The following is a 9,513-nucleotide window of genomic DNA, read 5'->3' as shown; positions in this document are numbered from 1 at the left end:
GTACCATAATTGGAGTTGTCTAACTTAGCAGATGCCTCCAGATTGAGGTTGCTAGTCGACAGTCACATGCTTACATATTGACATTGCACCCTGTGAGTCATGCATACAAGCGCAAAGCAACCTTTGTGCTCCTCTTAGTCTCCCCTCCCCCCCCCCTTCTCTCTCTCTCTCTCTCTCTCTCTCTCTCTCTCTATATATATATATATATATATACATAGATAGATCAATAGATACAAAACTCTCTTAGCCTCGCCCTAGTACCGCTCCTAGATGGATCGAGTCTCCCCTCATCCTCTAGGACTTTAATGTCCTTGCCACTTTAAACTTGCCCTGTTTATTGGCTGCCATTGTGTGTGTGTCTATGTTTGTCTAGGGTGGGTTAAGTTTTCAATTAAACTAGGCTAGTCTGTTAGTTAAGTTAGGTTAGGTTGGGACTACTTAACAAAATGTTGACTCACTTTAATCAGCTACATAAAACCTCAAATGATCAATAGTTACACATAGTCTGAGATGAGACCTCAAAGTTCGATCTAAACTCGTGCAGATTTTATTGTTTTGAATTCAGGTAGAAATCTTCAAACTCGATTGAACTAACAGCAAAACATACTGTACTATGAAAATGTTTTAAGTTCGTCTTGGAGGTATGGCCACTGAATCTGTCGGAGAACTTGAGAGTGGCGAACTACTACAGGTTAGTAACCTTTCCAATAACCCGGCTGCCTTTGGTAGAGCCCCTTTCTTCTGGAATTGTTGAAGGCGCAGCAACCCAGAGAGTATACCACAACCAGGAAGATGAGCACAATCGTGTTCAATATAGCTACCTTGCGCCAATCGTGTCTCAGATTCTCAGTCACTCCTGCCCGGCATGAATCGCAGTCGTAGCAGAGCTGCGACTGGTCGTTGCTCCAAGCCTTGCAATCGGACTGATTGGTGTATGCGTTTTGGGCTGAAGGTGTCACAGGCATCCAGTCGGTAGCGTTCTGGTATGTGAAATTGCAAGCTGTGGGTGGTTTACAGCATCCCGACTGCAAAAACACAAATTTCTTGAGCTATTATCTCACTTATTTCAAAACAACAAGAGACCATCTGAGCAGAATCAAAGCATCAAGTACCTGCAGGGGCGATAGATTAGCCTTGTAGAAGCCGTCGGAGCCGGTGTAGTTCAACTTTTTGCACACCTTGGCATCTTGGATGCACGCCTTAATCTTTTTCCAGTTTCCAGCCTTGCTCACCTCGTCTTGTAGCCACTTAGAGTACTTATCTAAATGATATTCTTCGTAATTCCGTCCATCGACTCTCACCCCCGACCCACTGCTGGTGACAACAAGAGCAAAAATAGTGACGGCGAATAGGACGATGATGATAACAAGCATGACTGCGAGATACAGCCAGAGCAAGATGGTGACCCGGCAGCAGGCGCCAATAAGACCAACGAGCGAGACCAACAAAATGAAGAGGCCAAGGGCGATGATGGGCCACTGAAGGAAGCGCAGGCATTCGGTGCTGTGTTTAGTGGCGAGCCAGATACCGGCGCCCAGGATGGGGATAGAAACGAGCATAGAGAGGAAATTGAGGAGGGCGACGAGGTGGTTGCTAGCGCCCATATTGGTAGGAGATCGAATCTCAGTACACGCAGAACTGCTGAACTAATTATTACGAGAGCTCAACTCGAGGCAACAACTCCGAACTTGATCAAGGATGGTCGATGAGGCGTCTCAAACAGTGTCAAAAAGTAATTAGAGCTGCAGGGAAAACTACGAGGCTTGGTAAAACTGTAAACTGTGGGGAGATTTTTGCGAGGAGAGTCAATGCAATATGGAAGGACAGATGGATTAACGAAGAAAACTGGATCAAGGTCTGCTGCGAGGAATGTTGATTTGCAGACTGCAATAGGATGGATGGACAGGTGACCGATTGATGAAAGAAAACTGCAGTAGAAGGAGAAATGGAAATTTAATAAAGAAAACTGCAGTAGAAAAGAGAGGTGGAGGAGATTTTTGCGAGGAATGCTGATTTGCAAACTGCAGGAGAAGGAGAAATGGATTGATGAAGAAAACTGGGATTGAAGGAGAGATGGATTGATGAAGGAAACGGGATGTGGGTATTTTATAGGGACAGACACAAAGCTGAAAAAATGTGTATTCAAAGACACACAGACCTCGTCAACCTCACAACCTCACGTTCAACTTCGTTCTTTCACAATTTCCTCATATCAAACGTTAATTCCCATCCTATTTCGTTGACCTTTTCAGCTTTCATCTTGATTCGTTCGCGCACACTAATTTGGGGACTCTGTTGTCTTGGTTTCCTTGAAGCCTTCAAAGTCAAACCTATGGCAATGAGTAGATTGGGATGATGGGATCCCTTCCTTTTCATGTCTATTATCTTTTACACCTCTCCAACCCTTCTTTTGTATATGATGAGTGCACGTGCCTAGAAACTTTCCTTTAGAAAATTTCCAAGACTAAAGGCTTTATTGATTTGCCACATTATATATCCAACAATTCCAAGGGAAACAATCCAATGCAAAGCTTGATGCTAAGTCTATGTAGGTTATGCACATTTACCTCTATTTTGAGACTAATAGTGGCATTTGCTTCATAGATTTGCATCTCCTTGCCGCATTCATTTTATGATTGAACTAGATGTTTTAAAATTTTATTTTTGTCATGGTGCATGTAATCGTTTATTTAAAACACAATCTAAATCCTAATAATTTATCTCCTTTTTTAAGAAAGAACTAAAATCATGGAGATGAGATGGGCATATGGTCATTCAAGATGCGATCCTCCCTACAAATGTCAAGGATAATGCTTTTATTCCCCTATAATTACAAACTTATTGATCTAAGGACTGCTACTTTTTGGAGTGAAGCCAACACATGAATAAGGCATTGCTCTCATGAGCTAATAATGTCTCATCATTATATGCCCTGTAAGATATTGTTACTTTTAACCTTGATCTTGCATCCATCATGCTCATCTTTGATTCCCAAGTGCTCCCTCACATTGAGAAAATGCATAAGAAGAGAGGGCTAGTTAGGTTCTCATAACATCAACATTCTCAATTATAGTAAAAAACATTTTTCTTACTCTCCAATGCCAATAAATGCACATACGTGCACACATGCACACACACACACACACATCTCTCTCTCTCTCTCTCTCTCTCTCTCTCTACCCATAGATATGTAGTGCAGTTCCTCCCTATATATTTAAAAGCCAAGAGTATGGGCCCCTTCTTATTAAGAGTCTCATTGAGAGGATGTCAATTCTTTGAGCATAGTTTTCCAAGCAAAATACAACCACACATATTTATAGATTAATATCAAATGTGTCCCTTCCCCCAAATTTACAAGTCTTATGATGAACAAATGAATAAAAAAAGGGTCGTATTTCTAAATCAAAAGAAAAATCCTTCACATAAAGTTGAAACATTGCTTGTGTAGATACATGACATTTAGCTTGTAGATGGTTTAAGATTGCAAATACTACATGATATTTTGAAAGTGTATGTTGTATCAATTATAAGAATATGATGTCCTTTTAAGATATCATTGATCTCCCTCCCATACCAAAAATATGTCCTTTTAAAGAAACCTATGTTATCTCTCCGGTGTCTTTCCATAGCTAAATGATGTCATCCTGAAGACGTCCATGATATCTCTCTCCCACAAAAAATGGATGTCCTCCTAAACATATCTATGATATGTCTAGGTGAAAGAAAGGTAAGGTGTTAAAAATAGCCATGTCCTAGCCATGAGTTGTGAAAGCACAAAAGCCGTGTCCTAGACATGAGTTGTGAAAGCACAAAAGTAGAGGAGAAAATGGAATATTTTCTTAAAGAAATTCTATTACATGTGCAATCAGAACATGGGTGTTGGGGCATCTCATTCTATAACTCCATCTAGATTGATGGAACTCACCCACTCTTCTCTCGTTCTCTTGCTCTGTTTTTGTTTGTCTCTCTCATCAGGATGTGAATGTATAGTAATCTTCCATCTTGTGTCTTTTGCTGTTGTCACTCCTCTAAACTCTTCTTGTCTGCACATCCTCCTCTTTGTCCAAGTGGGTCATTGTTTGCTTGGATGTAGCCATATTTGGTGAGGTCCAGGGATTTTTCTGTATATATGTATCTTGCATGACCCGTAAGGGAGCTGATCTAGGATGAGATCGTTGATTTGGAGTACTGTTGCATTGAGAAGAATTGTGCTGACATCTTCACCAAAGCTTTGGGGAAGGAACATCTTATTCAAAATCTTCATGAGCTTGGCATTGGGCCAAGAACCTAGTCCACCTTTGCATGGAAATTGAGAGGGGGTGTTGGTATATTTGCAATGCCCACCTTTCATATGTAACCACCAATGTTCCATAGTGCCCTTTTGCAAGCCCCCATTATGAGGAGAAGCCATGGTGCGAGCACTAGACATTGGTCTTGACAATAGATGAGGTCTCACGGTGACTGTTTGATGGTTAGGAGATGATAGAAGGATCAACGTACTCCTCGGGGGTTGGGGGCAACGCCCTTGATCCTAAGGGTCTAGGGGCAATGCCCCTAGTGGGGGTTTAAGGGCAGCACTCTCAATGGGGGTGTGGGGGCAACACCCCCAACGGTGGGGTCCAGGGCCCTCTGTTCATGCACATGATCATTTGCGTGTGAATTTTCCCTCACGTGCATGATCGATGGTCGATGGTCAATGGTCTTTGGCTAGTGGCGAAATTCAAGAAAACATGTTCCACCATCCTCACACTTAGTGACACATTGTGCTAGGTCAATATGCATGTGCCACTGCCAGCCCACCAATGTGGTGGAATTGGTCTACTACGAAGGGCTATATAAGGAGGCCACTTCTCAAGCCTCAACATCAAATGCCAATACCCCTACCTCTAGTCCTTCTCCACATCCAAAGTCTGCCTAGATCGCCATTGAAGCCCTACTGGAGAGCGCATGGGTGGGCAACACCATCAATTGTATCTGATACAAAATTTTTATTCTGCTCTATTGTGTCCATTCTTTGGTTATTGTACTATCATTGTTGTCAAACGATCTCTCTGTTGCATCATATTTCTACAAAATATACATCTAATTTAACTCTTGTAGCTGTTAATACCATAATCTTGCTTTGTACATGATGAAGTTGCTTTATGATTCCTTCCTTCCTCATCCTAAGGTTGCAGATGTTCTCCTTCATCTCCTCCACTCTTTGCTCACTCCATGCAACAGCATCATCTGAATCCCCCATCATGTGTTGAAGGTGCCTAAATTGCTAAAAAATATCAACATGGGTTGTTTCCAAGACTTTCACTCTAGTTTGAAAATCTCTTACAATGACAGCGGACTTAGGCTTTTCAAAACTTTCCAAAGCCACTATAAGCTCATGCACAACCCTATCATAATCTTGTTGCAGGGTCTTTAGCTTCCTCTTTGAACTTCCAACAATGTTTCAAAAAAACAAACCCCATTGTGGCTATTGCAACTTGCTCCACTGTGGTTGCTCTTTGCATCCTTCCTATCTTGGAGAGCTGCCTCATTGTCTTCTCCACCCTAGCTACTCTCTACCCCATCCTTCTTGGCCTTGAAGCTCTCTTGTAGATCCTGCATCACCGCTTTGGTTTCTACATTCTCCCTTTTTAGCTCCTCCATCATCTAGTTTGTTTCAATGTTCAATGTGTTCTCCATGTTGTAGAGCCATTTGCAAAGACCCTCCTTTTTGGCTCTCTGATCTTCAAGCTCCTTTTGCATCATTGCCAGCTCCTTGTTTGCGATGTCCCCATCACTTCTAACTTCTTCATGCCTTACTCAGAGCTCCTTTATGCGCTTCTCTGATTCTTCTCTTCTATGCCTTTCCATGTCGACCATTTTTGCAGCAGCCTAAGGTTGACCTTGTGCCTGAAAGGCCCTTGCTTCTACCTCCTCTACCTTGGCTTCTGCACCCTCCCTGAGAATTTTCTCAAGTTACGATGCCTTTGCTGCATCGATGGCTTTCTCTTGTAGAAAAGTCACCTTTTGAGACATCTTCTTATCGTATTGCTCAAAAATACCTTTAAGGGTAGATGTCAATAGGTGCATTGCAACTCTAGTGGACTAAGATGACAATTAGGATTTGTCTTCCATGCAATTCTTCAGGTTGGTTATCATGCTCTTGGAGATCGCCCTTGAGAAAGATACATCACGTCCTTTCAATTGCTCTACTACTACTTGGACCTATTAGAACTTCACAGTTCCTCTCGTATCAGGAAAGAAGGGCATTGTCTTCTTCAACACATCTTGGAGGTCTATCGGCAAGCTAGAGATATTGACTCCACCATCTTTACTATTTTGAGCATTAGGGTATACATCTAAAATATCATGTCTCTTCCACTGCTTCTCGAAGAAGTGTGATTGCAAGTTGCCTCCAGGAATGCCTAGCACATTTTAAATCACGATTTCAGTGATGGTAATCTTCTAAACTTGACATACCATTTGTCATTGCTTCACATTCACCTCCTATACCAACTTGGTGATGTTGCTGAGAGCATCCAAATCGGGCTTTTGAAGAGCGAGTGAGGAGCTCCTAGATGTCATAATTTCAAGATCAAGGGAGGAGAGGCTCTTGCACTATGCTACAGAGGTTGAGGAAAGATTGTGTGAGGAGCTCTCGGCCTGTGCAGGATCCATTACAAGAGAGGATAGAAGTTGAAGGAAGACTGCAAGGGAGATAGAAACAGTCAAGAGTGATAGAAGATGAAATAGTGAAGGAAATGGAACCGAGTGCAAGGCAGAAAGAAATGATTGAGAGGGATAGAATACAAAATAGTGAAGGGAATGAAATAGAAGAGGCTTAAGTTTGTAGCCCGACTACAAGGAACTATCAAGGTGAGAGCCACCGCTATGGTTGGCCTAAATTTTGATTAATTCAAGGCAACATTTGTACCTTACATGGTAATGAGTGATTAGAGGTGGTGGCATCTAAGATTACCAGCCATGTCTGTGGTGGCAGCTAAGATTCCACCAAGATGGCAGTTAACTACCAGCCACCACAATGGCACGCAATTGCTCACCTGCCAGCTAGCACCACTAGGCTTGCATGCATGACTACTACAAGTGCAGTAAATTACTAGTCACCGAGCTTGCATGCTTATTAGTAGAGTACTAGAGTGCATGGTAATGAGTGACTAGAGGTGATTAGGCTTCATGATTTACTTTTGTGGTAATTATTGCCCATTGGTGGCACCTAGCTCTCATCAACCATGTCTGTGGTAGCTAAGATGTCATCGGGATGGTAGTTAATTACTAGAGCCACTATAGTGGCCCACAATTACTCACCTGCCAGTTACCACCACCGGGCTTGTATGCATCATTACTATGAGTGCAGTAGATTACTAGTCATCAGGCTTGCATGCTCAGTAGAGTAATAGAGTGCATGGTAATGAATGATTAGAGATGATTCGGATTCATGATTTAATTATGTGGTAATTACTTCTCGGTGGTGGTGGCTCTCATCAGCCACATATGTGGTGCCTAAGATGCCACTAGGCTGGCAGTTAGTTACTAGCCACCGCAGTGGCATGCTCACCTGCCAATTATGACCATTGGGCATCTTCTTCATGATTACCAGCCCATCTAGGGTGGTGGCTTGCAAATAATATGGATGGAACCTTGGCCTCCAAGCCTCCAACCATCATGATGGCTCGAACTTTATAATATATAAGATCCATGTCATTTGGCATTTTGCTACGTTGCTCTCATCCACCCCTACTCCATAGTGCAAAGATGCATGATGTAGTGTAGAGCTACTGTGTGTTGAGCTCTGCGATGCTCAAAATAAATAGATTGCATCTCATTATTACGCCAATGTGGCACCATGACATCAGAAAACTTTTGGCGAGAGCGCAGGTCGGCACGAAATTCAAAATCTCACCAAGGAGGGCATCGTGTCGGGGGCCCAAAATGGCCTTGAAAATAGTTCGACGATTGGCTACACCCAAGAAAACCTTGACCCAAGCACAATATGGAACCTCTAATTAGTCTTCCCCTATAACCATGTCCATGCCAATGAAATCTCTCTAGAAATATAGGTATGCATAGTTACTATTATAGCAAAGATCATGTTTTTGGGAGGCAGCGCATAAATGTGAAAGATTTCATTGTCTCTTCACCTCTCTCCATTTATGGAACCTAGCATCAATCTAAAGTATATGATTCATTGCAATCAGGGCCTTGTTGAAGGAATTTTTTCAAAATTATAGATTATATGAAAGTATGGAGCTAACAAGAGATGGGAGCAAAGGAATAGGAAAATAGCAACACAAACCAATTATATTTTAATGGATTTCAAAGCAAAGAAGGAAGAGACTACATGTAAGATAGTGCATAGTACTTTGTAGTTGTCACTTGCTTTTGATAGGAGACACAAGTGAAAAATCATTCACTCAGTTATGAATGACTAATGCATTCTAAACTATTTTGGACACAAACATGTTGATAGTTTCTTAGTTCTATCATCATTAAATAGGTCCTTCTAAGAACTAAAGAATGTGAAATTAGATACATAAGTCTTTTCAAAGAGAAGCATGCAAACCATGGTAGTGGCATCATTGCATCACGATGAAATTTTTGTTCCAAGAGCTTGTAGGTTGTTGCGCATATACCCTATAAATTCATACTAAACATTTTATAGGTTTCAAAATGATGAGGATAGAAGAAGGTTGTCTTTCAACCTTTGCAGAGAAAATCATCTTATAACACATCTATACTTCCTTATTTCTAAGGTGCCACATGGCACTCAAAGAGCTATGCCACATGAAGCCTTGCAAATGCACTCTTGAGATTTGACTAGAGGAAGATCAACACAAAGTATCATGGCTAAGGTTGTGTAAGCCGTGGGAGAAGAGTGCGAGAGAGAAGGAAAGAGAGGGGGATCAAGTGGCTACAATCCTACTTGGGATCGAGAGGGAAAATCAAGGGCTACAATCCTACTTGAAACTCTCTAAGGGGTGGTGTCAAATTGTTTGTAGTGGAGCTTGTCAAGTCTTTGGACACTTTAGGTATGTGGTCATTGCACCTATTTGGATCTTGTTCTCCCTGTCACACTCTCTTTATCCCACAAGGCTTTTGATCAATTGAGGGGTTCAGCCCACAAGGCACCTAGAATTGAAAATTTTGGTTCTAATCTTAGTACATTGAAAGGTTTGACTGAAGAGCTCCTAAAGATAACATTCTTTCTCCAAAACCCTTACTTGAATCAACAGGAGGATGATGAAAATTTTGACACCTACGAAAATGGAAGTGGAGAAGATATGTCAGATCCTTGATCAACTCATCCTTCAAATGGCCTTCACTGCAAAAGACTCTGCTATGACTTACTTTTCAAGGTTAGGTTTCCTTCACATGGATGTCTCTTCAATAATCACTTAGTTAATAACTATAATCTATCATGGTGGGGGTTTAGGACCCAGGATGCATGGTGGCAATGGTAGGTTTTGAGCCTTGGGTGGCCCTTGATTGTGGGCCGAGGGCTTCCTTGTATAGCTA

General features: G+C 41.9%; 1 pseudogene across 1 annotated transcript; it reads right to left on the bottom strand.

Moving 5' to 3' along the window:
• Nucleotides 1–692: 692 nt before the first annotated feature.
• Nucleotides 693–1,604, bottom strand: LOC147884143 (tetraspanin-8 pseudogene; annotated as a pseudogene). The gene is made up of 2 exons (XR_015543623.1): nt 1,113–1,604; nt 693–1,025 (listed from the first exon to the last, which is right to left on the bottom strand). The product of XR_015543623.1 is annotated as a tetraspanin-8 pseudogene (transcript).
• Between the last annotated feature and the right edge of the window lie 7,909 nt (nt 1,605–9,513).

This window comes from Dipteris shenzhenensis, chromosome 27 (genome assembly GCF_047967505.1).
Source record: "Dipteris shenzhenensis isolate YYH24624 ecotype China chromosome 27, Dip_SZ_1.0, whole genome shotgun sequence".
Taxonomy (NCBI): domain Eukaryota; kingdom Viridiplantae; phylum Streptophyta; class Polypodiopsida; order Gleicheniales; family Dipteridaceae; genus Dipteris; species Dipteris shenzhenensis.
Note: the sequence above shows the minus strand (reverse complement) of the source record. Positions and strands in the feature narration are given on the sequence as shown.